Consider the following 27,213-nt stretch of genomic DNA (forward strand, 5'->3'; position numbering starts at 1 on the left):
ACCTTCATTCCCCGAGCTGAGCTCTAGGAAGGGGGTGTTTCTCCCACATGCTGGACATGCAGGTCCCCAGGGGAGGCTGGGGTGGGAGGAGAGTTTGAATGTACTCCTGAGGAGCCACCAGGCTAGCACATCGCTGCCATTGTCTTCTCACGGCAGGGCTGTCCTCACCTCACCTCTTGTCCAGTGTCTCCAACAGCTGCCCTGAGGGCTGTTTGCTGTTTGGCTTCAGCTCTTAGTCTACTCAGCCCTGGGCAGCCCATTAATGTTTGTGGAATGACTAAGTGGATTTCTGAGGGGCCATCCTGTGCCCCATGACTGTCACAGCCCCATTTGCATTTTGTCACCATCTGAATTTCTGCCTTGACCTAGGACCTTCTTGTGGGGCATGTGCCTGGGGTATTTCCACCCTTTGAAATACTCCTGCACATCCTTCAGCACCCCACTGAAATGTCACCTCTTCCAGGAAGCCTTCCATGCATCTTCAGTTAGAAGTGGTCCTTCTATCCCTGAGCTCCTGAAACTTGTTCATAGCCTTCCAGCAGTGAGGGACTCCTACCTCGAGCCTAGACTCACCCATTAGTTAATGAATTCCCCACACTGCCTGGAGCGGGGCTTCCCCTAAGCATTTATTTCAATGATTAGTTAAAGGAAACAATAGGGGAATGAGCTTGTGTTCCTGGACAGTGCCCCAGGGTTAAGGCAGAGCCCAGTCCCTTTACAGCCTCACCAGGGAGACGCCTACAGCCTTGGGTCCTGATGATGACTCTGCCATTTAGCTGGGCCGTGTGGAGTCCGCAGTTTTCCTGATTCCCTTGTAGGCTCCACCCACACTGGGACCCTTGGCCTGGGTCCATCCCTGCCCTGACAAGTCCTGTCAAGAATGAAGACCAGCTTTCCTGGGGCCCCCTCCAGCTGAAAAGTCACAGTCTCCAACTTGCACCTGCCTGGATGCCTGCCCCCGACTGAGCACAGGTAGGTCTGTCTGTTTCGTTCGCACCTGTGAGTCTGGGGATGAGCTTTGTGGGTGCGGGGACCTGGGTCAGTGTGGGGGCTGGTGGGATGGGGGTGCAACCTCCAAACGGCCAGGTGAGCAGAAGAGTGAGCATTGGAGGAGGTGGGAGGGGCATGTCCCAAAGGATAGTGTGTATTTGCCGCTTAGCGTGCAAGCTGCTGCCTCCTGCTCAGGCCAGGGGCTTAGTGACCCTGGAGGAGTCTCCCTGCCACATGATGACTGTTTCTCTTTCTTTCTCCCTAAACAGAAGTGGTCGGCAATCACAGCTATGGCTGGCTGTCCCTGATCTCAACGGGGGCTTCTTTTTGAGAGGAAGATGGATTTTGAAAGTCTTAAATTTCTGTGCCTCAGGTGGCAATAATGCTGCCATGTCAACCTTTTGAAGCTAAGTCTCAAATCTGACCTAATCTCTGTTTTTCCGTCGGGCATCTGATGCTGGGTCTTTGCCTGCATTCCATTTGGTGCTTTGGTGCTTGCCTACTTTCCAATGATGCTTTCCATTTTGTCTGGACCCCCAAGGGGCTGGCAGGACAGTGGGGATCTCATGATGATCTCCCTGCCTCTGGCTTTGTCCCCATGGAGCCACGCTCCCTGCTCCTGAGGGTCCAGCACCAGGGATGCGGCTGAGCCTTTGTGGGCATGGTCACTGTGCACAGGCATGGAAACAGCCCGTGGCGTGAGGGTGCTCTCCATCAGGGCAGAGGCCTGTCTCTGAAATTGACACCTGAATCCCCGTTCACTGGGCTGGAGGCTGCCCCAGGGTTGTACGGGGAGGTGTATCAGTCAGTCCTGCTGACTGATAACAAGTGGTCCCCAAGCCCCATTGACTTAACATACTGCATGCTTATTCTCTTACTCCCTGGTAAAGAGGCTGAATATGGCCAAGTCTCAGTGAGACGATTCAAGTTTGTGTTGAATATTTCCCATGTGCTTATTTCCCTATTTTCCATGTGGCAAAAGCTATTGGAAAATGATAAGTAAAACTGATAAAAGGGATATAACTCTCCAGTATCCTTGTCTATTTATATAGAGAGTAAAGCAGAGATATAAGGGATTTACGCAGTCTTATTTAATGGAATCTTTCATCTGAAGACTCAAATAACTAAATTTGCCTCCTAGATCAGACAGTGGGAGTGTTCCCCACAATAGCCAAAGTTGGAAGCAACCCAGTGTCCATCAGTGGATGAACACACAAAAAATGGTCCGTCCACATGATGGAATATTATTCAGCCTTGAAAAAGAAGGAAATGCTGACCCCTGCTACAACATAGATGAATTCTGAGGACATGCTGCTAAGGGAAATAAACCGATCACAAAAGGACAGACGCTGTCTGATTCTGCTCATATGAGGTACCTAGAGGAGTTAAATTCATAGAGATGGTGTGGTGGGGGGAAGGGGAGGTAGTGTTTAATGGGGACAGAGTTTCTGTTTGGGAAGGTGAGAAAGTTCTGGAGATGGATGGTGGTGATGGCTGCACAATGATGAGAGTGGACTTAACGTCACTGAACTGTATGCTTCAAAATAGTTAAAATGCTAAATTTTAGATTGTGTGTATTTTACCACAATTTCAACTGTGGTAAAACTGTGAGTATTTCCAATGGTTCCCAAGCTTCCTTATGCCTTTTTTGGTTGGAGTATTTCTGATAGCACCAGGAACCCCCAAAGGCAAATGCTGGGGCTTCTCAAGTTGGCAAGTCTTGCTTGTCAGGACCTTCCTTCCTCCCCGCTGTGCTAAGTTGCTTTAGTCGTGTCTGATTCTTTGCAACCCCATGGTCTGTAGCCTTCCAGGCTCCTTTGTCCATGGGATTCTCCAGGCAAGAATACTGGAGTGGATTGCTATTTCCTTCTCCTGGGGATCTTTCCCAACCCAGGGATCGAACCTAAGTCTCTTATGTCTCTTGCATAGGCAAGAGAGTTCTTTATCACCAGTGCCACCTGGGAAGCCTTCTTCCAAAGCCAGCATCTTTTCCCTGACCCTAAGCCTTTCTGGATTTCAGGTTTCATGCCTCTCTCCTCCCCTGAGCTTTGTGCTCAGCACAGGGCTTTGAGGAAATCTTGTATTGTTCTGCGTAAATTCAAAGTTACAAAAGATACACTGGGGATGATTAACCAGCATCATAGAATCATTTTTCTCCCCCCTGGATTTGCAGCATAGTTGACTTCTAATAGATTAACTTCAAACGCAATTTACTCCGAGCTGTGTCCATGTGCGGCAACTCAACCTTTCTTTTTGGCTGAGAGTCAGGGGAGGCTGCATGCATCCATTATTGGAAGCAAATTACACATGACTGGTATTCCATTTTCAGAATAAAACCAGAGCTGCCTCAACGTGGTGGGAGGTGTAGGTAAAACGGAGAAGAATGAGGAGAGGGTGACACAGGGCACTGGGTACTTGTAAAATTTGCTCTGGGGAGACAGTCTCAGTCCTCTTGCATCCCAGAAGTCCTTGGCAAGGACTGAGCCCCCCACAAAGGCCTTGGGAGGGGACAGCCTCAGCCCAGGATGACTTCATTGTGAAGACAGAAACTAATTCTTCTCTAAGTGGGAAAAGGCTCTTTAGCTGCATTAAGAGGCTGAGATCTGATGAAAAGGCGAATAGATTCAATCTTCCTTGCATCAGTCACCTGGGACTTCATCAGACTCAAACCGATTAGAAAAATTCACATTGAAAGCATCATTTATAATAGACCCAAATTATAGAAAACATTTGGCCTGGAGGGAGGGAGAAATAGCATTTTCACCTAAGCCATAATCTTTCATTATCTCCCCCGCCTCCTTTATGGGGTTTGACAGTCCTGTCTCCTCCCCCAGACTAATCATTAGACTAATTAGGGGCTAATCAATGTTTAATTAAAACCTAGCCATTAATTACAGGAAGTACTATGGCAACTTGGGAATAGAATGTGGCTGCAGGAGGGATCAGATTTCCTCAAGCATGGCCAGTGGCCCAAGCAGAAAGCTTTCCTTCTTGTGTTTCTGTTTCCTTCTGTGCACTTTGGCTTGAGGGGATCTGGAGGTCAACAGGGGGAGAAGGGAGTGAGTGGAGAGGAAGATGGAATCCTCTGAGTGTCTTGGCTTCTGGCCTGTTACCCAATTCTCCCACCCACTCCACGGGAGCTTTCCCCTTGGTTCTGGGATCATTCTTCCCATGTCCCAAATTTAACTATTTTTCCTCTGAAACTCTTTTATGGGCATCTACTTGCATTTAGACTACATCCAGACCTCTCCTCATGAACTGCAAATTCCCAGGTGAATGGTTGTCAACCCCTGATGTTAACCATCACCAAGAGAGCGTAAAAAAATTCGAATGGAAGGATAGACAAATAGGACAATGAGGAGTAGAGAGCCCAGAAATAGACCCAGCATATGTGGGCATGTGATATACAACAGCACTGCTGAGGAGGGGCATGAATGATCTTTGCCATAAATGGTGCTGGGCCAATTGGATAACCACCAGGGTGGCGGGGGCGGCGGGGGGGGCAGTGTGTGTGGCCGTTAAATAGGAAGCTTTATCCCTACCTCACACCATACATGAAAATCAATTCCACTTTCTAGAAGATAACATAGGAAAAAAATCTGGAATATCTTCATGATAAAGAGAGAGAAAACTATTAAGGAAAAGTGATAAATTGGGTTATATGAAAATTGAGAGCTTCTGTTTACCAAAGATACCATTGAGAGAGTGACAAGATGGGAACTTCCCTTGGCAATCTAGTGGTTAAGACTCCACCTTCCAATGTAGGGGGCACAAGTTCAATCTCTGGTCAGGGAACTAAGATCCCACACGCTGCATGCTGCAACCAATAAATAAATAAACAAAAAAAATTTTTTTAAGGGAGTGCAAAGGACAATCACAAAGCTAGAGAGGACACTTGCAAAATACATAGCCAAAAAAAGTTCTTAGAAAACTGGGAAAGAGACACTAAGCACTTCTCAAAGTGCTTTATTGGTCATCAGGAAAATGCAACCTGAGACGCTGCTATAAACCCATCAGGATGGCTAGAATGAATAGATTGGTGACCTCAAGGGTTAATGAAGACCTAGGGCAATGGGAACATCGGTATATGTCTTGTGAGAGTGAAAACCGAAATAAGCCATTTGAAAAACTGTTCAGCAGAATCTGCTAAAGCAAAACATGTGTCTGCCCAGGTTCCACGAGCACAGTGTGGGGAGAGGGGGACATGCAGGAGGGGCTTGGCAACTCTTGAGTTGGTAAGTGACGTAGCACCAGGAAGACTCTTAAGACAGGACTCCCTGTTCTCAGGGGAGGAGGGGTATGAAGAAGAGAGCCTGGATCCTGGATCCCAGCTCTGCGTGAGCAACAGGTTCACCTTTCTGAGCTGTGGTTTCTCCATCTGTGCATGATGCTTACTGCGAGAGCTTGCAGGAAGGACTACATGTGATGAAGCTTATAAAACACCTAGCTCATTGCATGGCCAATAGTTGGCATAAAATCTCTTTTATTACCCTAGGAGCCTACAACCAGAGAGGGGCACATAAATGCAGATGTAGAGGGGCAGGAAGCAGGCACAGGCAACCCAAGGCTGAGTCAGGTATAATCAGCCGCGGTCTGCATTTAGTGGCTAGCTCTGCACTTTTATTCGGGGGTGGAGTCGTGGCTGGGTAGGATCTGAACGTGGTGTCAGGCTCTCTTGCAATCACACCAGGTGGCAGCGATGTGGCATTCCCTGTTCAGGGAGGCAAGCCGGCTTCAGACACACCTCAGACAAAAGGCAGCCTTTTTCACCCTAGGGTCCTCCGTCAGCCTCCCCTTTCTTTACCACTGAACCACCTGGGAGGATCTAGCCCATATTATTTCGGCATAAAAAGGAATGAGCCCTGAGATATTCTATAACAGGGCCGGACTGGCAAATGCTCAGAGAAAGAAGCCAGACATGAGAGGATGAAGTTGCACGATTCCACTTACACAGAATGTCCAGATCCGGCAAATCCATGGAGACAGGGAGCAGCGTGGTGGTTTCCAGGGGCCTGAGGGGCAGACGGGGGTGGGGGTGACTGTTAAATGATGTAAGGTTTCCTTCTGGGACTGGGATAAAATGTCCTGGGTCTAGATAGAGGTGGTGGTGGAACAGCATTATGAATGCACTAAATTCCATTGAATTGTACACTTGAAAATAGTTAATTTTATGTATGTGAATTTCACCTAAATTAAAAAAAAAAATTGTTAGTCCAGCTTTTCCCTTGGGCTGCTGGGAGTTGGGACAAACACACGGAAACCCACCCATGGTTGCCTCCTCTGAAATGATGGGCAGCAGGCTGGGTTCATCTGCCCCCATCCTGATTGCCCCCATCTGGACCCAGGGCCCTACAGGAGCAGTTATGTCTACAAACAGATTTATCCTGAGGCCAAGAGCTGGACTGCGACCAATGCAAGGATGCCCATCCCCACTTCGCTGACCCTTGATGCCTCTCCAGGCGCTGGGAGGGTTTCAGCTTGGCCTGTCTGCACCTCCCACCCCCACCACCATCTCCTTTTGCTTTTAGAACAGGAATACACATGCCTGTTGAGTGGATACTGTTGCCATGTGTGCACACTGGTTTAAAAGGATGTGTTGAGCAGCTGACACAGAGATAAATGGGGATGGAGTTACAGGAGGGGGAGGGGAGGCCTCAGAGCAGCAGGAACGGGTATCACTCCCCACCCCCGCGGTGGGAGGGCGCCAACCTCATGCCGCCGTCTTGGAGGGGTCACCTAGTACCTGCCTGCTGTCACCTGTGTGAGTCCGCGTTCCCCACCTGTGCTGCCCTCACCAACCTCCAGGGGCGTCTGGAACCTGGAGAAGCTGGAGGTTAAGGGGGCAGGTGTTGGAAATGATCCAGGGGTGCAAGTGTGATGCATCACATGTTGAGAGAGGGAGGGAGAGAGGAAGTGTGTCTTTGTCCACATGTAAATCAGGAGACAGATGACAGAGCCACTCTTGACTCCCTTCGAGGTCTTCCTCCATCTCCTTTCTTTTATGAGCACTGTGAGTCCTTCCCTTCTATAGCAGTGAATTTCCAACTCAAAGGGAAAAAAAATCCCATGAGCAAATTAGGCCCTTCTCCCATGCTGCCTGTATTGGGGCCACCGAGACCAAAGGGTCTCATTTATTATTTTTACAGATGAGCAAATTGTTTTCACCCTTTGTCTCATCCTCTGAAGCATGGGCTTATGTGGACTTGAGGGGCTCTGTCCAGAAGATGCCATCTATGACCCCAGGAGGGACCAGGTCCTGCTGACACGTGCCTCTCAGTGTGGCCTCGAAGCATCTACCTGAGGGAGATGAGGCCTCCTTTAAAGACCCTGGAAGCGGACCCTTGAGGGTGCTCATCTGGCCCCCCCCCCCCCACTTTCTTTCCAAGACTGATTGTTTTAGTGACCTCAGAATGTTCCACGGCAGAATGATGTGAGTGTTGGTGTCCAGCCTTGTACTGTGTGGGCTCCTAGAATCCATCCAGGGTTGGTCTGTGTGGCTGGGATGTTGAGAACGTGCTAAGAGTGCATGGGGGTGTGGTGGGGAAGTTGGGGGCTTGAAGACCCTCTTCAATCTCTCTCTGGGCTTCCGGAACAGGCCACTGGGAACCAGGTCAGAGGAGGTTTCCAATCGCTGGGTACATGCTTCCTCCTCCCCTCGTCTTCCTCTTCCTTTACCCCTCTCCTCCTTCCCCTCTGTCTCCCAACTTGTCCCGCCATCCCCTCTCAGCCCTTGCCATCAACAACACACTGTGTCAGGAGCCTGTTTCCAGGTAGATCTGCTCTTGTGCTCTGTGCCACCTTGAGCACGAATACGTGTGTGTGTGTGTGTGTGTGCGCGCGGTGTGAGGGGACAGGGTGCCTTGGCCCAAATGTGTCTGGACTGGGTGGAGCCCTCCACGATGGCAAAGGACTTGGGCAGAGTCAGCATAAAGAACCCAGTGTCTTCACCAAGGCCAGGAAGTTAACCTCGGTCCAGGGGATGACCTGCTGCCTGCCTGGCACCCCCAGTGCCTGCCACCCCTTGCCCTGCCCGGCTGTGCTTCTCTGAGGGGGAGCCCCCCGGCACCTGGAAGGAGGAAGCGGTTATGGAGTCAGGACTGTGCTCTGATTCCTGCCTTCCCCTCGCGTTCCCACTGAGGGTGGCTGCAGGAGGGAAGCATCCTGGAGACGTGGTGGGAGTGGAGGTCCTGCCCCGCCCTCCTCCTGACTCCCGGGGCAGTGTGTCACTTCTTCCTGTCTCAACACGTGGTCACCTGTATCTCATGTTGACTGCCTGCTCGCGTGGACCAAGAAGCAGACACGGGGAGGCTGTCAGTGGCTGTGAGCCATGAATTTCTGGTCAGATTTAACTCCTTAAGAGTGAAAGGGGAAGCTTCCCTGGTGGTCCAGTGGATAAGACACTGAGCTCCCACGGCAGGGGGTCTGGGTTCAATCCTTGGTCAGGGAACTAGATCCCACATGCCACAACTAAGACCCAGTATGGCCAAATAAATAAATTTTTAAAAAAAGGGAAAGGAAGGGGGCCCAGGTTCCCTCGGCCCCCCTGGTTCTTCATCTTGGTGCCCATGACACACGCGGTGGGGCCTCTCCTACGTCTGCCTGAGTCAGGGCTCCGCCTGCAGGGCCACCTCCCACTTCCCCTCTCTGCTCTTTCTTCTCCACGCCCCTTGACCTGTTGGCCTCACTTCCTGCATCCTAGTGTGCAGTCCTCCCTTATCTCCCACCTGGACCACTGCCGAGGCCTCCCCGTTCCCCCATCCCTGACATTCCCCGCCTACATATCCCATTGCTTTCAGAGTTGTTTACTAGGAACAGAGCTATTTCCATGGCATGGAACATTCTGCTCAAGAACATTCAACAGCTCCCCATTACCTGCAGAAGGAAACGTGTCCCAGGGGAGCCAGTCTTAGCAGGACACTGAAACTCCTCCAGTTTGACTCTGGCTGCACTTTATGGGCCTGCCCAGCCTCATTGCCCCTCAACTCCTCACCCCCACATACTCCTGCCCAGAGTTAAACAAGATGGCCTGTGGCCGTTCTCATCTGGTTCACTCAGCCTGAGCTCTGTGTTGGAAAGGTCTGTGTATGAGAGGACTCCCAGTAATTTTCCAGCCCACGCTACCTTCTTTTTCCTCTGAACTCAGAGTGTTCATGGTCTGGGTCACGCTGCGTGGAAATTCATTTATGCAACACACACTTTCCATTGACATGATTCTTTAGCACAGCTTCACGAATTCTTCAAGCTCTTTGAGGGGGAACTTTTCTAGGAAACATCCCTCACCCTGCTCCTAATTACCTGGTATTTTCAACCCATCTTTGCATGGTGTCAAAATCATGTCAGTGTATCATTTTCAAAATTCCATCATACAGAACTTACGTTTTTCTTGTCCTTTCGTCCTTTTATTCTTTCACCTACTGTGTGTTTGTTGAGTTGCTGTTTTGTGACAGGCGCTGAGGGTGTGATGGACACAAGGCAGGCCTGTGCTGCTGTTATCAGGTGAGGCAACACTGGAGCCCCCAGCACGTGAGAAGCACTATGGTGACGAGGGTGAGACAGGTGCAGGGGTGCTGGGAACGCAGGTGATGGGGGCTGATGTGGTCTCAGGGCATGTGAGGGCCCCTCTCTGGAGAGGGGATGTTTCAGCTGACATCTGAAGGATGAGGAGGTATTGGATACAGAATGGGGGAGGTATCTGGAGGGACCAAGAGGCAGGCAGACATGTGAAAGGGAGGAAAAAATGTCCCAGGTGACCCAGAGTGGCCTGAAATCAAGCCCGAATATCCAGGCAGAAAAGGCCATAGACCAAGTCAAAGGGTTTGTCTTGTAACAAGGGGTGATGGGAGCCATGGAAGGGCTTTGAGCTGGGGAGTGACACAATCAGACCTGCCTTTTGCAAAGAACAGCCTCTGCCTGCTATGTGGGGACACTGTTGGAAGAGGGCAGAGGGACTGAGTGAACCGTAACAGGGGTTGTCAAGCTAGGGCTATGGGCCAAACCCGGCCCACGGCCTGTTTGTGTCTATCAAGCTTTATTGGCACACAGCTGTATCCAGTAGTTGGTTGCTGCTCTCAAGAGGTGGAATAGTTGCCACAGAGGCCATATAGCCCTTGGTGCCTGATATATATATATATATATATTTTTTTTTTTCCTTGACCTTAATTTTTTTTGCTGTTTTTTGTCTTATTATTATTTTTAATATTCATCATTTATTTTGGTTGAGCAGGGTCTTATTTGCAGCATGTAGGAACTTCAGTCTTCATCGCAGCATGAAGGATCTTCAGTTCCCGCATGCAAACTTTGTTGAGGCACGCGGGATCTAGTTCCCTAACCAGGGCTTGAACACAGGCCCCCTGCTTTGGTAGCATGGAGTCTTAGCCACTAGACCACCAAGGAAGTCCTGATGCCTTAGATATTTATGCTGACCTTTTACAGGAAAAGTTTGCTGACAATTCTCTTAAAATGCTGCCTTAATTTGGGTTGTTCTGGAAGCGGAGCTGACAGGATGTGAGCGCAGGTATACTAGTGGTGAGTAGGTGGAGGGCAAAGATTTAGAAAGTGGGGCCGACAGGATGCGGGGCTGGATGGGGTCAGGCAGGTGAGAGAGTGGAAGTGAGGATGTAGATGAAGATTCAAGGGCAGACCTCCAGTTCAGATCTGGGCAGGTCTTGAGCAACCCGACTGTTCCAGAACCTTCACTTTGTTTCTCTATGAGATGACCTCCAGTCTCTGTAGCTGAATAACACTCCACGAATCTTCCTCACCATGATTCACTAATGAAGCTGAAAAGGCTCTTCACCTTCCTCCCAAACGTGACCCACAATTCCTGCAAATTCCTCTCTGAGCAAAGCATGGGTACCACCATCCTGTCTCTCCCCCGTCAGCAAAGCGGCTGCCTGCCTAATTCCTAATTATGCCCTTCAAGGTTGCATTAAATCATTGCGCCAGGACACTGCATTGTGGGTAATCAGCTGCTGTTTTAATATGTTTAGCTGCTCTGCATTTCCACAGGCAGAGACTGTCTGAAGCGAAAACCATGCCCCTGTCTGTCAGGATCTCTGCTGGAGATCACAGAGCAGAGGATAAGTCTGGTGTGGCAGGTTGGATCGTGTTTCTCCCCACAGAATAAACCCTGCCGAAGGCATGGGCTGGAATTTCCCCTTCTCACCCTCAGACACATCTCAGAGACTTATGGTCACCCTGGCTGGAGGAAATCCAGCTGGAATCTGTTCTATGAATTCCCAGCGTCCCTTCACTTTTTTGAAAAAACAGCTTCATCAAGATGTAATTCCTGTGCATAGAATTTGCCCATGGACAGAGTTTTTGGTATCTTCACAGAGTTATGCAACGATCACCACAGTCAATTTTAGAACATTTTCATCATCTCTGAAATTGATAATGATAACTATCATCTCCCAAGCTCCCCCCTCCCCACCCCTGCCCATAGCCCCTGGAAACCACTAATCTCTACTTTCTGCCTCTATAGATTTCCCTGTTCTGGACATTTCATATAAATGGGATCATACAATATATGGCCTTTTGTGTCAGACTTCTGTTACTTAGCATGTTTCCAAATCTCATCCTTGTTGTAGTGTGTGTCGCTGTTTCATTCCTCTTTTATGGGTGAATGGTGCTTCTGGAATATTTACTTCCTGAGGCTCATCAGTCATCCCACCCTGGGGGCTTCATCTTGTAGTCCTTACAGCACCCCACGCGGTAGGTCCCTGACCTTCACTTGATGGCTAGGGAAGCCGAGACTCAGAATAAGTGCCTAATTTAAGGTCACATGGTTACCTTGAGGGAGGGGCGTCTAATCCTGGTGTTCAGAGCATCTTCCCAAATCTCCTGTAATTTTCCTAGTATCCGGAGCAGATTAGAGTGAATTAGGGGAGAGGGCCTCTGAATCTGATAGGGCCCGTGATGGGCTGAATAATGGCCCCCAAAGATACCCAGGTTCCAGTCCCTGGAACCAGTGAATGTGACCTTATTTGGAGAAAGGGTCAGTGCAGATGGGATTAAGGATCTAGAGGTGGGTGATTATCCTGGATTATCTGGGTGGGCCCTAAGCAGTCACATGTATCGGTTTAAGAGGAAGGCAGAGGGGAATCTGACACTTTGACACACACGGAGGAGACACCCACATGAAGGAAGAGCAGAGAGAGACGTGAAGCTGCTGGCCTTAAAGGCTGAGTGATGTGGCCACAAGTCAAGGATGGCCAGCAGCCCCTGGGGGCTGAAACAGGCAGGAAGGCTTTTGTCCTGGAGTATAGCCCTGCTGACAGCTTGATTTCAGGCTAGTGATGCTGACTTTGGGTTTCTGGCCTCCAGAACTGGGAAAAGAATCAATTTCTGTAGTTTGAAGCCCTTTGTTTGGCATCTGTTAGGGCATCCTCAGGACACTAACTCAGGGCCTCATACCTGATGCCAGGCCCTTTGTGCCTGAGCCAGCTTTCTGCACGTTCCTAGCCCGAGCACGGTGGTACAGCTGGGTGTGTTGCTGCTAAGTCACTTTAGTCGTGTCCAACTCTGTGCAGCCCTGTAGATGGCAGCCCACCACGCCCCCCCGTCCCTGGGATTCTCCAGGCAAGAACACGGGAGTGGGTTGCCATTGCCTTCTCCAATGCGTGAAAGTGAAAAGTGAAAGTGAAGTCGCTCAGTCGTGTCCGACTCTTCGTGACCCCATGGACTGCAGCCCACCAGGCTCCTCCGTCCATGGGATTTTCCAGGCAAGAGGACTGGAGTGGGGTGCCATTGTGTGGTGTTCTGTATATGTTGAAAGCTGGGAATAGCATCTAATACCTCTTATCTAAGAACTTTGCATAAATGAACCTAATCCCCACAACAGCTCTGTGAGATAAGCTCCTATTGTTATTCCCATTCTACAGATGAGAAAATGAGGCTCAGAGTGGCAGGTTCACCAGCGAGGGGCAGAACCAGGCAGTCCTGTTGCCCAGTGGGTTTCTACTGCTCTGTGCTGCCTCCTTAAACTACGCTGCTTAAAGAAGCTTGTAAAAGCACAGGCTTGGAAGGCTTTCATTCATTCAACAAATACATATCAAAATATATACGAGCCCTGGAGAATCAGCTGTTAAGAAAACATGTGCCTTCCCCACTGGGCCGTCACATGTGCTAGGGAGACAATCGCCGAAAGTATAACGTGTAACCCTGGAGAAACACTGGACGTGCCAGGACCCTTTCTGGGGTGGATGGGTGTGCATATGTGTGCGCGTGTGTGTAAGCATGCTGTATTACGCAGGGGATTGGGGAAGGGAGCTGAGCAGTTGGGGGTCCAGTGGAGGCCTGTAGGGCTCAGGTGCGCTGGAGGAGCCCATGGCTGGCTCAGCAGAAGGGGAGGAGCAGGACCAGAGGGGACTGGAGCGGGTGGAGGGGGCAGACTGGGCAGAGCTGTGCCAGCCACTGGGCAGGGCCCTGAGGAGCCCTGGGCCAAGGGAACACTTGAGTTGTCCCACCTTCCTTGTGTGGCTGTGGGTCAGAGCCTCCAGCTCAGTATTGTCGCAAATTTTAAATGCAGGCGCGATTGTGCCTGGCACCTGGTCAGTGTGTCTCCACAACTGATAACAAGTTGCCGCCCACTGCCCGTCACTGCCCTGTGACTCTTGGTCATCTTGTGGGGGGAGGCCCCATTTCAAGCACCTTCGTTGTATCCTTAGCATACATAGTCTCACCTTTCTTTGGAAACTACTTATTTTTGGAATTTTCATCTTTCCCTCAGTTCTAGGGAGTTCCTTGTTCTGGAAGGTAATGTAATATCCATCTACATTTCCTTCTCTAAAGCTCTAGAACGCCCCCAGAACTAGGTGGGTTTTGGCGCTTCGGCTTGTTGAGATTTTAGAAAGATAACAGAATACACTGACTACGTCACGGAAGAGGTTCTGGGGTCTGGGGCTGCACTGCCTCATGGGAGGTCACCGAGAGGAGATGACAGCTGGGTGACCCGAGCTGGACCCAGGCCAAGAGAGGCTCCTTGCCCTTGCCCGCCTCACTTCCACTCTGTCCACCGTGCCAACTGCCACCTGCCGGTGTCGCTTTCAAAGGCGCAGCCGGGAGAAAGAGCGGTGTGCTGAGACCGCCCAAGGGGCCACGTGCCTGGCCCCCCAAGACCTTGCAGTAAACTTTCAGGATTTGGAGGCGCAGCTGCTAGCGGAGAGTCTGAGCCCTTGATCCTCCATAATTGCTCATTTATAAGTAAAATGAGGGCTTCCCTGGTGGCTCAGCTGGTAAAGAATCTGCCTGCAATGCGGGAGACCTGGGTTCGATCCCTGGGTTGGAAAGATCCCTTGGAGAAGGGAACAGCTACCCACTCCAGTATTCTGGCCTGGAGAATTCCATGGACCGTATAGTCCAGGGGGTCGCAAAGAGTCGAACAGGACTGAGCGACTTTCACTTTTCACTCAACCAGGCTCGAGAGGCCGTTCCTGCAGACGGCCCCTCTGCCCCGCCCGTGTGGCTGCCTCGCCCTCTGCCTCTGTCCCCGCTGGGGGTTCAGGCTTCACCCGGAAGCTCTGAGGGTGTAAAACCACGCGGCTCCAGTCAGCGTGGTAAGTAATGGCCGCTGGTCACTCCTGGTCACTTTGCATGTTGGCGCCAAAATTAGAAAACGTGAGGTTTTCAGAGTTAATTAGATTTTTGAATTTAGGACAAGGGGTGTGGACACGTGGGCCCAGCCCACACTGACAGAACTTTCTAGGTACGAGTCACTGCGCCTTTTCTGTGCGGCTTCATCAGGCCCTGTCAGCCACCCCCCAGAGGCGTCCAGGGAGCTGCCCAGGGAGGGGGCGCGGGGCCCCAAGGTGCCCGCAGGCACCAGGCCTTCTTCCCTTTCGTTATGGTCGACATAGGGGCTCAGGCCGCAGCCCAGGGCACAGAGCCTCCCGCAAAGCCAAGCACCCAGATGCACCTGGGGCCACGGGCATTGGATTCCACCTGAATTCTGATGTTCACTCTTTTTTTAAAGTGTCCATGGAGTCAAGTCTTAGTCCTGAGAGAGGAAGCCTGCTTTGTGCAGACAGCCAACAGGCATTTGAATAACGTGGCTTCAGGGAGAAGGGAGGGAGGGACACTGGCGTCCTTGTGGTGACTTTACGTGGGCTCTGAAGGCCACCTCTGAAAGAGGTGTCCCCAGGTATTTTAAATAGGTAGTATTAAAAAAAAAAAGGGCCTCTCCAAGGTGACAGAAATGTTCCAAAGGACAAAATTCTACTACATGTGAAAGTCCAGTTATTTTTGTTTGAAAACCCACTCATTTTGTGATCATTGGAGCTCACATGGTAAGATGGATTCTGTTACACTGAGGGCCTTGTGCCTGGGGCTGGATGCCATGCCCACCTTTGAGTTCCACGACCTAAGTACCTCCCAAAGACCCCATTGCCTAATGCTATCTATCCCCTAATACTGTCACATTGGGAGTTATGATTCCCACAGATGAATTTCTGTGAGGGGCACAAACATTCAGCCCATAATAGCTCTCTGTTTCCAAACATTACCTATACATTGAAATTTCCTTACTCATCAGTTTTAGACTTCATTATTGATCTTTCTTTGATGGTATAATAGATCAGATTTTAACTTACTTACATTTCTTCTTCCCTCTCCTCTGCCCAAATAACTTCTCACTTTTGGGTTATGTCTACATACAAGTTTTTCTTATCACAACTATCATAACCACAACAGTTTTCTTTCTCTCTTTGGTACAACTTTTCATTTATCCTGTGGTTAATAATTGCTTAGGCTTTCCCTGGCCCTCCAGCATACCTTCCCATGCAACCTTCCACGAGGTCAGTCCCATCAGATAGTTGGTCAGCCCTCTGAAGTTGGAGCCTTCTGACACCTGGAGCCCTCTGACACCTGCCCCAGCCGGTATGGGCTGCTCCAGGTTGCTGCATGGCCCTTGTTGAGGGCTTTTCCTTTGCTCACTCCTGTGATGAAGCCCATGCTTCTTAGATCTTGCAGCTTTATCCTTTTGTTTCCTACCTACTCTTGGTGGAGCTCATTCTCTTATAACACCTGAGATGTCTTATTCTTTTCTCATGTTCAGTTTGAATGTAGACTCCTGGTTTTGAAATTATTTTTACCTAGAATTTTGAAGGCATTTTCCTGCTGAATTCTGGTTTCCATGCCGCTGTTGAGTAGTCTGATGCCATTCACATTTTTGATCCTATTTTATGCCCTGGTTTTCTTCTCTCTGGAAGCTTTTATCCTTGGTGTTCTAAAATGTCATGAAGATATGCCGTTGTTCTTTTATTGTTTGGATACTTTGTATGCTCTTCAATCTGAAGGCTCATGCCTTTCAGTTCTGGGAAGATTTCTGGTATTATTTCTTTGATAATTTTATTCTCCTGATTTTCTCTGAGCTTTCTTTCTGAAATTCTTATTTGTCAGATATTGGACCTCCTGGCTTCATCATCTAGCTCTTTAATTAGAAAAAAAAATCTATTGTACATTTCTTTGCCTTTTTGTTCTACTTTCTGGAAACTTTAACTTCATTTTCCAAGACTTCTATTGACTTTAATTTATATTATTATATTTTTTACTTCGAGGCATTCTTGTTCTTTAATTGTTTCTTCTTGTTTCATGGACCGTAATAGCTTTTCTCATCTCTGTGAACATATTAATGGTACATTCTTTGAAGTTTTCTTCTCTTTGTGAAGTATGTACCTATACTAGTTATCTAGTGCTGTGTAACAAATTACCCTAAACACAGTGGCATAAAAGGACAAACATTTCTCATCTCACAGTTTCTGTGAGCCGGGTATCTGGTAGGGCCTAGCTGGGTGGTTCTGGCTCAGGGTGAATTTGTAGCTAATGTGTCATCTAGGACTGAAGTCATTTAAGGCTTCAGTGGAGATGAAGGATCTGCTTTCAAGCTCAGTCACTTGGTTGATGGCCAGAGCCCTAAATTCCTCAGCGCACGGGCTTCTCCATATGGCTGCTGGACAGAGCAGTTGGCTTCTTCCGAAGTTAGTGAGAGGGAGAGAGAGAACCAAGATGGAAGCTGCGCTGCTTTTTATAACCTAACCTCAGAAGCAACCACTGTCCCTTCTGTCATGATACAACGTGGGAGAGAGGACTCAAGGATGTGAGTAACAGGGACTGCCATCAAGGAGGCAGCTGACGACCCCGGCACTTGTTCCGAATTTCCCCTAATTTCTTACTTCCGTCCCTGTTGTCCATGATGGAGACTTGTCTTGAATATTTGGTGATCTCTCTCTCTCTGACTTCTTATATTGTCAGCACACGAGTTGATTGGAGGCTGTGTGTATATGCCTATGTGGGGAGTTTGTAGACTGTCTCTGTTAGATTACTCCAGAAGCCAATCTTGTTATGAAGAGTCGAGGGTGAGCCGTTTATTTGGAAGGTGAAGGAAACCCCACTAGGGGAGTGGGGTTTTAGAACATGGAAAGGAAGGAGGCCAAGTGAGGGTATGATATTAAGTCATGCACTGAAGCATGTGTTTGGAACTTGGTCCTGCCGAGAACTCTGAGAAATGGGGCAAAACACATACCGCAGAAGGATCCTACCTGGATGATGTTGGTGGAGCTTGGCTACTGGTGCCCTGACTTCACTGAGTCGTTGCCTGAGGGCTGTGGGGGAGAGGGAGGGTGAGCATCAGGACCTGTCCGCCTGCTGCAAGAGGGCAGAGCAATCTTCTGAGGTTTTAGGGAAACTGTCAGGCACACGATGCAGATGCCGCTGTTGGAGTCTAAAGCACCTGGACGTGGCTAAGGTCCAGGGGCCTGGCAGGCAGAGACAGTGACCATGGGCTTTGCTGTAGGGCACGGTTCCCACCCTTTTTGGCACAGTTTTTCCAGATTCAGAGAGGGGGTAGTTTCAGGATGATTCAAGTGCATTATGTTTATTGTGCACTTATTTCTGTTATTATTATATCAACTCCACCTAAGATCGTCAGGCATTAGATCTTGGAGGTTTGGGACCCCTGCTGTAGGGTGATTATATTTGTAGGTCTTTTCTCTGGGACAGCTTTTATTCTCTTCAGAGAGGGATCCTCTGATCGCTTGCTTTGGATGGGGTTGGGGTGTGGGGATAGGGCTGGCTTCTGGTGCTCTGGGACTGGTAGCAGAGGCCAGCTGGGTGGGGCTGTCACCCTCAGCGTGGAGACTTCTTTTCCGTATGCCTCTGTTCAGCCCTGGGCTTGATCTCATCTTCTTTGAGCTGGCATCCCCAAGCCTGGGGTCTCTCTGATTCACTCCCTACAAGAATGAGCCTCAGGTTTCTGTGGGCTGGGAGAGGGTGCCTCGCTGTATGGAGGTGGGCAGGGTCCAGTTTCACCCTGGCCTTCGAAGCATCCAGTTTCCAGGATTGGGGGAGGTCTCTGGGGGCACGTCAGCTGGGTGCTGTCCCTTGGCTCCAGCCTGCAGTTCTCTAGCCCTGCCTCCTCCATCCCAGGGTCCCCCAGCCTTTCTCTCTCAGCCTCTTGGCTTCATCATGACTGGGGATTCTACATCTCTCATTCATTGTGAGGTTGTCTTGCCCCCTCCCTCATCTTGCTAGTCCTGTCCTGGGAGGCCCGCACCTGGAAAGTTTCTGGACGAGTGGAACTGGGCGATTTGGGGCCAGGGCAGGGCAGCCCAAGCTATTGGTGAGCAGGGTGGAAGATTGGGGAGGAGACTGAGGTCAGGGTAGACAAACCTTGAGGTCACCAGGCCCTGGTCTGTGCCAGCGTCTGGAGGCCCAGTTCAGTTGGGGGAGGCAGGGCTGGTGGGCTGGGGTCTGGTTGTCTGTTCCTGTTTGTTGCCCCCATGGGTTGTCTGCACGATCCAGATCTCCTGAGGTTGAGGAGGTCACTGGGGGCTGACTCTGGACCAGACCTGCTCGCACCTGATAGTGCCAGCGGGGGAGGTAGCTATGTTTAGAAGTAATTACTCTATCTGTGCAGAAGCATTGGAACATCCTCCCTGGCAGTGGCAGGAATTAGCTCGAGGCATCACTGCTGGAGCAGCAGCAACTTCTTTGCTGGACTGTCCTGCTTTCCTTCCTGGGAGATGGGGGACTGCGCTGAAGCAGGGAGAGGGATGGGTCCTGGAAGTGGTGGGAGAGAGAAACCTGCCCACGCTCAGAGAACTGGGTTATTCCTGTGAGCCATTGCTATGGATATGTTAAACCATCTGCAGCAGACAGCCTGGGAGGGATGCTGACGGCGGTCATTTACTTGACAATTGCTTATTAAAGGTGTCTGATTGCTGAACATGGTTCTAGGTGCCTGGGATACGGCTTAGTTGCGAACCAAGTCCTTGTCATTCTAGTGGACAGGGACAGGCAATGCGTGCAAACACACACACACACACACATAAAAGCAGGTGGAAGTAAAGTTGAGAGGTGCTGCTGCTCCACATTAGGCAGGCCCCTCTGCTAAGGCAACACTGTGCAAAGACCTGACTGAGGCCAGTGAGTGACCTGTGCTCTTCTGGGGAAGAGTGTTCCAGGAAGCTGGGTCAGCAAGTGCAAGGGCCCTGTGGCGGGAGGGTGGTTGGCAGGATGGAGGGACAGTGAGGGGGACTTTTTAACCCCTGCAAGGTGAAAGCCCATCTGCTTTGAATGCTGGTGTGCCTGCTTCAAATTCATATGTTGGAACCTTAAGCCCAACGTGATGGCATTTGGAGGTGGGGCCTTTGGAAGGTGATCAAGTCATAAGTGTGGAAACTGGATCATTGCCTTTTAAGAGACCCAGAGAGCTCCCTCATCCCTTCCACTGTGTTTGGACACAGTGAGAAGATGGTTGTCTATGAACCAGGAAGCAGAACTTCACCCAAAACTGAATCTAAAACAGAATCTACCAGCACCTTGCTCCTATAAATGTCAGAGGGGTTCCTGTTGTTTATAAGGCGCCCAGGCTGTGGTGTTCTACAAGAGCAGCCACAACAGACTAACACACTTACTGTTACCAAATAATTTCATGCTTCACGTCAGAGATGAAGACGGAAGGGGTCCACATTGCTCTTCGGACCCCTGCCTACAAAGACTAAGTGGGGGCCCCTGTGCTTGAATGATAGAGGATGCCTTGGGCTGGCCAGGCCTCCCTGGGGGTCTGGAGGGCAGACTGTGGGTGCTTGGCCTGGAGGTGGTTGCACTTCAGAAAGAGGCAACCGGTCTTTTGCTGGAGAGTAAGAAGGTGAGGACAGTAAGTACATGCAGCGTTCTCATGTGATGGACTCACATTCTCTGCAGCACCAAGAGCAGGGGAGGGGGCTCGAGGTGGACGCAGGTCCTGGCCCTGAAGCCACCCTGCTCCCGAGGGTGCTTTGTCACTGCTGGTGTCCATGTAGGAGGGCCCAGAGGGGCAGCTGAGATGCTGAGCTCTGTGTTTTGTAGGGAAACCAGTCAGGGTTGGGGGCATTCCAGGGGCTCCTAGTATGAAAAGGGCCTCCTGGCGGCTGCTGGCGCTCTTCCTCTGCCTGCAGTCTGTTTTGTCTCCCTCCACTGCTTCTCTGCTCTGACTCAGTTTCCAGGCTTTCCTTTTTCTTTTCTTTTTTTGTACTGAAGTACAGTTAATTTTCAATGTTGTGTTAGTTTCTGGTGTATAGCAAAGTAATTCAGTTATATATGCATATTCTTTTTCATATTATTTTCCATTATGATTTATTGTAAGATACTGAATATAGTTCCCCATGCTATGCAGTAGGACCTTGTTGTTTATTTATTTTTAAACATATGTATTTCTCTGGGTGTGCCGGGTCTTAGTTGTGTCATAAGGGATCTTTTGTTACATTGCACAGACTCTAATTGTGGTACATGGGCTCCAGAGTACGCGGGCTCAGTAGCTGCGTCACACAAGCTTAGTTGCTCCACAGTGTATGGAATCTTAGTTCCCCAACCAGGGATTGAACCACGTCCTCTGCATTGCAAGGTGGGTTCTTAGCCACTGGACCACCAGGGAAGTTCCTATCTATCTTAAATAGAGTAGTTTGTATCTGCTAATCCCAAGCTCCTAATTTATTTCTCCCCCCTTTCTCTTTGGTAACCAGAAGTTTGTTTTCTACGTCTATGAGTCTATTTCTGTTTCATCAATAAGTTCATTTGTGTTGTAGTTTACATTCCACATATAACTAATATCATATATGTGATATATGATGTTATAAGATATCATCTTTTTCTGACTTACTTCACATAGTATGATAATGTCTATATTCATCCATATTGCTGCAAAGGGCATTATTTCATTCTTTTTTATGGCTGAGTAGTGTTCTATTGTGTATATAAACCAGATCTTCTTTAGCCATTTATCTGTCCTTGGGCAGTTTGCTTCCATGTCCTGGCTGTTGTAAGGAGTGCTACTATGAACATTGGGGTGCATGTATCTTTTCAAATTAGTTTTCTTTGGAAATATGCCCAGGAATGGTATTGCTGGGTCATATGGCAATTCTATTTTTAGTTTTTTAAGGAACCTCTGTGCTGTTTTTCATAGTGGCCATACCAATTTACACTCCCACCAGCAGTGTAGGAGGGTTTTCTTTTCTCCACGCCCTCTCCAGCATTTGTAATTTGTAGGCTTTTCAATGAAGGCTCTTCTGACCAGTGCAAGGTGGCTTTTATTTTGTAGTTTTGACTTGCATTTCTCAATATTTAGGCACATGAGCATCTTTTCATGTGCTTATTGGCCATCTGTCTATCTTCTTTGGAGAAATATCTATTTAGATCTTCAGCCCATTTTTTGATTGGGTTGTTCTTGGTTTTTTTCCTGTTATTGAGTTGTATGAGCTATTTGTATATTTTGGAAATTAAGCCCTTGTCAGTCACATTGTTTGCAAATATTTTCTCCCAGTCTGTAGGTTGTTTTTCATTTTGTTTATGGTTTCTTTTGTTATGCAAGCACTTAAAAGTTTGATTAGGTCCCACTCGTTTATTTTTGTTTTATTTCTATCGCTTTGAGAGACTGACCTAAGAAAACATTGATACTATTTATGTCAGAGAATGTTTTGCCTGTGTTCTCTTCTAGGAGTTTTATGGTGTTGTATCTTATATTTGTCTTTAAGCCGTTTTGAGTCTATTTTTGTGTATGGTATGAAGGTGCATTCTAACTTCATTGTTTAGCATGCAGCTGTCCAGGCTTTTCTTAAATCAGTCCCAGCTGGTGAGACAGCTTTTACACTCCCCAAGGTGATAATGGGGCCTCTTCCTTGTTGAGTTTCCTGACAACACTCTCCAGTGAGCCATCAGTTTCTGCACGACCCTTGGGACATGCAGGCTCCGTTTTCAAGTACATCCTGGGGCTTGGCATGTGTGACAAAAGGCAGAGGGTGAGTTCCACAAGAAAAAAATCAGGTGTGCATTTTCTGGTACATAAAAGACAGTCTGAGGCTTCTTTTCATGGAAAGGAGGTGGTGGGGGATCAGGATGGAAAGATATAGAAACTCATCACCATGAATGAGCGGAGAGGAGAGAGGCCAGAGGAGGAGAAGGAATGTGCAAGAGAGTGAGAAGGAGACAGTGGGGCGCACGTGGATGAGGCAGATGCAGAGATGAGATGCTTTCACAGGAGGCGCAGGAACATCAGTCTAAATCAAGGACGTCAAATGATTGCGGGTGCCTTTGAGTCTCTGACACACAAGCCTCATGCCGGCTGTGCTCACGCTTCGTGTCTGTACGCACTTGACTCTTGGTTCTGGGCCCTCAGCGGGGACATCTTGCCACTGCCTCTGCCTCCCCCCACTGCCTCTGCCTCCCCCATCCACTGTCAGAAGGACCCCTCCCCATAGTCCTTAGTGGAAGCTTTGTTGCTACTGCCCTGCCTCCCTTCTCCCTGGCCCAGGTGGCTCTGTATCCTTAACAAAGAAGGCCATTGTGGTCCAGGTGGCAAGGGTTTAAGTGAGAGACACACAAACTGGATCGTGTCTGTAGGGGTAAGGAGAGCCAAGTGCTACATGCCTGGACCCTGAGAGGTAAAGAAGAGAGGAGCAGCACCAGGAAGACGAGCAAGATGAGGGAGCTACTTGCATCCTTCACCTGCCCCCCAGGGTCATCCTCGCTGTCAGAAAGCCCTCACCAGCCCCCCAGCTCCCTCAGCTTGGCTAGGCTGTTGGTGGATCCAGAGGCAGAAAGAGGGCTGGTGGTGGTGACTGAGTGAGTGATGGGGCAGCCAGAATGGGTGAGGCTGAATTGCGGAGAATCCTGGTAGCTGCCAGGAAGGATCCAGGGTTTGAGGCTGTCCAGATTTGACCCTCAGCCTTGGGTGCGAAGGGGAAGTCCTGGCTTTGAAGTCCTGGTGTGATGAGTTGGGTTGGGGGCTTCCTCTGAACCTGGATTTGATACCAGTTACAAAGAATTCCCAGGTCTTCATCCAGAGGCCATGCGTTGGGGACATGCAGCTTGTGTTCCTCAGGTTCTGTCCAGTGTAGTTCCCCCTATGCACATTGTGCAAACCGGGGAGCAGCGAGCAGCGATCTTTTCTCTAACGCACATTCCCTGTGAAATAGATGCTTTTTGGGAGTTACTTGTCTATAATTTCCCCAATTACTGCACTGCCTCTCACCCCTGCCCAGTGCCATGGTGACCTACGAGGTTTCTATTTTCTTTTTTACTGACCTGAAACTCGGTCCTCCTGGACAGAAAAGTCAGAGGCCACAGTGTCTCACAGAATTGACCCAGGGCAGCAAGCCCTGGGATCTCACTCCTCAGCAGTTCCTTGCCCCAGCTACTATGTGGACAATGATTCCATACAGAAGGATCTGGGAACATCACTCTGGAATTTGATTCTTTATCTACTCCCACAAAATTCCAGAGACTATCTGGCTTACAAAGCTGGACTTCAGGGATACTGGCCATGTAGCAGAGGATTTAACCTTGTCCCAGGAGAAGTCTGTTTTTTGCCCTCGGTCCATTGAAAGTAATCTCTAAGCCCTTGGGAAGCTCTGGTCATGGTTTGCCTGGCAGCTTTGGGCCATACCAATAAAGTGATACAATGTGGAGCTCTGGGCCACAGAAACATGTGAGTGTGCCTGGGTAGGAGTTTGGGTCATATGGTATAAGCTTGGCTTCTAGAGGGACTAGACTGCTGTCAGCCACGTGGGCGCCAAAGTGCCTCCACGGTAGACACCAGTGAAGAGTCTGGACCCCAAGGCTTGAGGGCGTCCCTGGTTGGCAATGTCCCACTCATTGGTGCTATGGAAGCAGCAACTGTCCTGACTCTAGGGAGAGGGGGAAGTGGAAGCCCCCACATTTTGTGTCTTCCCAGACTCCCCGGTTGACTTAAACCTCTATCTTTTCACTGTAATAAACCATAAACCATAACCGTGAGTATAACAGCTTTCTTGAGCCCAAAGTCCTTCTAGCAGATTATCAAACCTCAGCGTGGTCTTGAGGACCCCCAACTTGCACTTGGTGTCAGAAGTGAGGGAGGTTTTAAGACCTGCTTCCTGACTGCAGGCCACCATTGTGGTGATTCCCGACTGCTCCCAGACTTTACTTTTTTATTTTTGCTTGTTTATTTTTGGGTCTGCTCGGTCCTCGTTGCTGTGTGTGGGCTTTCCCTAGTTGCAGCGAGCGAGGGCTGCTCTCTAGTTGCGGTTCATGGACTGCTCACTGCAATATCTTCTCTTGTTGCAGAGCATGGGCTCTAGGGCGTGCGGACTTCAGTAGTTTAGCTGCCCTGAGGAATGTGGAGTCTTCCCAGGCCAGGATCAAACCCATGTCCCCTGCACTGGCAGGTGAATTCTTAACTGCTCGCCCACCAGGGAAGTCCTACTCCTGCACTTGAATAGCTCTCCGTCTGGTCTATTTTTCTCACCCCAGTCAGTGCTAGTGCTGCGGCCAGTGTGGGCATTTAAAACTGTCAGTCCTCTCACATTCTCCCCTGCTGAGACCCTCCACTGTGCTGCATCTGCCTGGACTCTAAAGGTTTGGGCGTGAGCTCAAGCCCTGGTATAATCGGGCTTTTGCTGACCCTCTCCAACCCCATCCCCTTGCCTGCCACATTCCAGCTCCCCTCATTCCAATCCCCTTTGGTGTGTGGCACACACCTGAGCTCTGACCTGCTTTGGAGTTATCTCCCATACTAATCTCTTTCTTGCTCTTTGAGTCTCGCCTAATGTTAGCCTTTTCGGGGAAGTTCAGGGCATCTCATTTGCCATCTCAGAATCTATTCATAGCCTGCCCAGCACCCCTCTCAGTGTGAACTCATACACTTATATTGTTACCTTTCCTGTTTATTTCTGCTCTTTCCGTGCTGGGCATCCCTCAAAGGCAGAGACTTTGTGCATATTTTTCTTGCAGTTGTAGATCTTGTGTGTAGATCTTGAACCCAGCATCAGGTGGCTAATCAAACCCTGCTTGTTGGAGCAATGAGTGACCTTCCACCATAGCTACTGCATGGTTAACCTTTACCAGCACTAGCTGGTGGTGCCCCAGCCTCCTTGATCAAACTTTCCGCAGATGTGGTCCCAAGCAGCATACTCCTGTGGGTCCTGATGGATCTCCTGGCTGCTGGTGTGTGTGTGTGTATTGTCCCTTTCCTTCCACTTTTTTGGTTGGGTTATGCTGTGACTTAACCTAGTTATAGGCCTGATGGCAGGAGGGCAGGCAGGGGCAGACCCTGAGTTTAGCACGTGTTGTCTTACATGGGGGAGAGTTTCATATTGTCTTCAAGCAGAAGGAAGGGTATGCTTTTCTATGCATCTGTCCTCGATTTTTGTGTCCCACAGTTTCTTCTGCCTCTTTATTGTGTTCTGGAGCTCCATCATTGCTGTTTTCATTGGGATCTAGTTGTCTATTCATTGTTTTTCGGAGGAAGATGAGCAGAGACCTTCTAGTTCTCCGTCTTGCTGTCATTACTGGAGAGTTTTTCCCCAGTGATTCAGCACATGATCTGTTTGGTGAATGTTCTGTGTACGTTTGGAAAGAATAAGTATCTGCAATCGCTGGATTTAGTGCTCTGTAAATGTCAGTTAGGTCCACATGGTTAATGTCTATATCTTCTATTTCCTTACTGATTTTGGTTGACTTGTTCTATCAACAGTTGATGGAGGGGTGTTAGAATCTCCAACTATAATTTGTGGAACTCTCTCTTTAATTCTTTCAACTATTGCCTTATGTATTTTGAAATTTTACAATTTGATCCTTCAGGCTTGTAAATTTTATACTTTTCATAAATTAACTCTTTTTTTAAATTATGGAGCATTACTGTCTTCAAGCTTAGTTAATCTGTTATTAATATAATCCCTCTAGCCTTCTTTTTATTGTTTGCCTAGTATCATTTTCTTTTTTTTAAATTTATTTAATTTTATATTTGTTTTGGAGGCTAATTACTTTACAATATTATATTGGGTTTGCCATACATTGACATGAATCCATCACAGGTGTACATGTGTTCCCCATCCTGAACCCCCCTCCCACTTCCCTCCCCATCCCATCCCTCTGGGTCATCCCAGTGCACCAGCCCCAAGCACCCTGTATCATGCATCGAACCTGGACTGGCGATCTGTTTCACATATGATAATATACGTGTTTCAATGCCATTCTCCCAAACCATCCCACCCTCACCCTCTCCCACAGAGTCCAAAAGACTGTTCTATACATCTGTGTCTCTTTTGCTGTCTCACATACAGGGTTATCGTTGCCATCTTTCTAAATTCCATATATATGTGTTAGTATACTGCATTGGTGTTTTTCTTTCTGGCTTACTTCACTGTGTATAATAGGCTCCAGTTTCATCCATCTCATCAGAACTGATTCAAATCTATTCTTTTTAATGGCTGAGTAATATTCCATTGTGTATATGTACCACAGCTCTCTTATCCATTTATCTGCTGATGGACATCTAGGTTGCTTCCATGTCCTGGCTATTATAAACAGTGCTGCGATGAACATTGGGATACACGTGTCTCTTTCAATTCTGGTTTCCTCAGTGTGTATGCCCAGCAGTGGGATTGCTGGGTCATATGGCAGTTCTATTTCCAGTTTTTTAAGGAATCTCCACACTGGTCTCCATAGTGGCTGTACCCTAGTATCATTTTAAACTGTCTTCTACTTTCAATCTTTTCCTGTTGTGGACAACCTCTGCTTTTTCATTGGGGTGTGTAGTACATTTATGTTTAATATAATCAGTGATATGGTCAGAATTAAGTCTGTAATTTTGCTGTTTGTTTTCTGTTTGTGTTCCTGCTTATTGTTAATTTATACCTCATTTTCTTCCTTCATTGTGGTTAATTTAGTCTCCATTCGATAGCTCAGTGCAGGAGACCCAGGTTCAATTCCTGG

General features: G+C 48.8%; 1 long non-coding RNA gene across 3 annotated transcripts in view; it reads left to right on the plus strand.

Annotated features, from left to right (window-relative positions):
- LOC138415352 (uncharacterized) overlaps nt 1-27,213 on the plus strand; it is a 121,139-nt gene that overhangs the window by 78,319 nt on the left and 15,607 nt on the right. For all 3 annotated transcript variants that reach the window (XR_011247192.1, XR_011247193.1, XR_011247194.1), the window contains exons 3-4: nt 819-972; nt 1,260-2,362. This is a non-coding gene — a long non-coding RNA (uncharacterized lncRNA). The remainder of the gene's footprint in view (nt 1-818; nt 973-1,259; nt 2,363-27,213) is intronic.

Source organism: Ovis canadensis, chromosome 11, assembly GCF_042477335.2.
Source record: "Ovis canadensis isolate MfBH-ARS-UI-01 breed Bighorn chromosome 11, ARS-UI_OviCan_v2, whole genome shotgun sequence".
NCBI classification, from domain to species: Eukaryota; Metazoa; Chordata; class Mammalia; order Artiodactyla; family Bovidae; genus Ovis; species Ovis canadensis.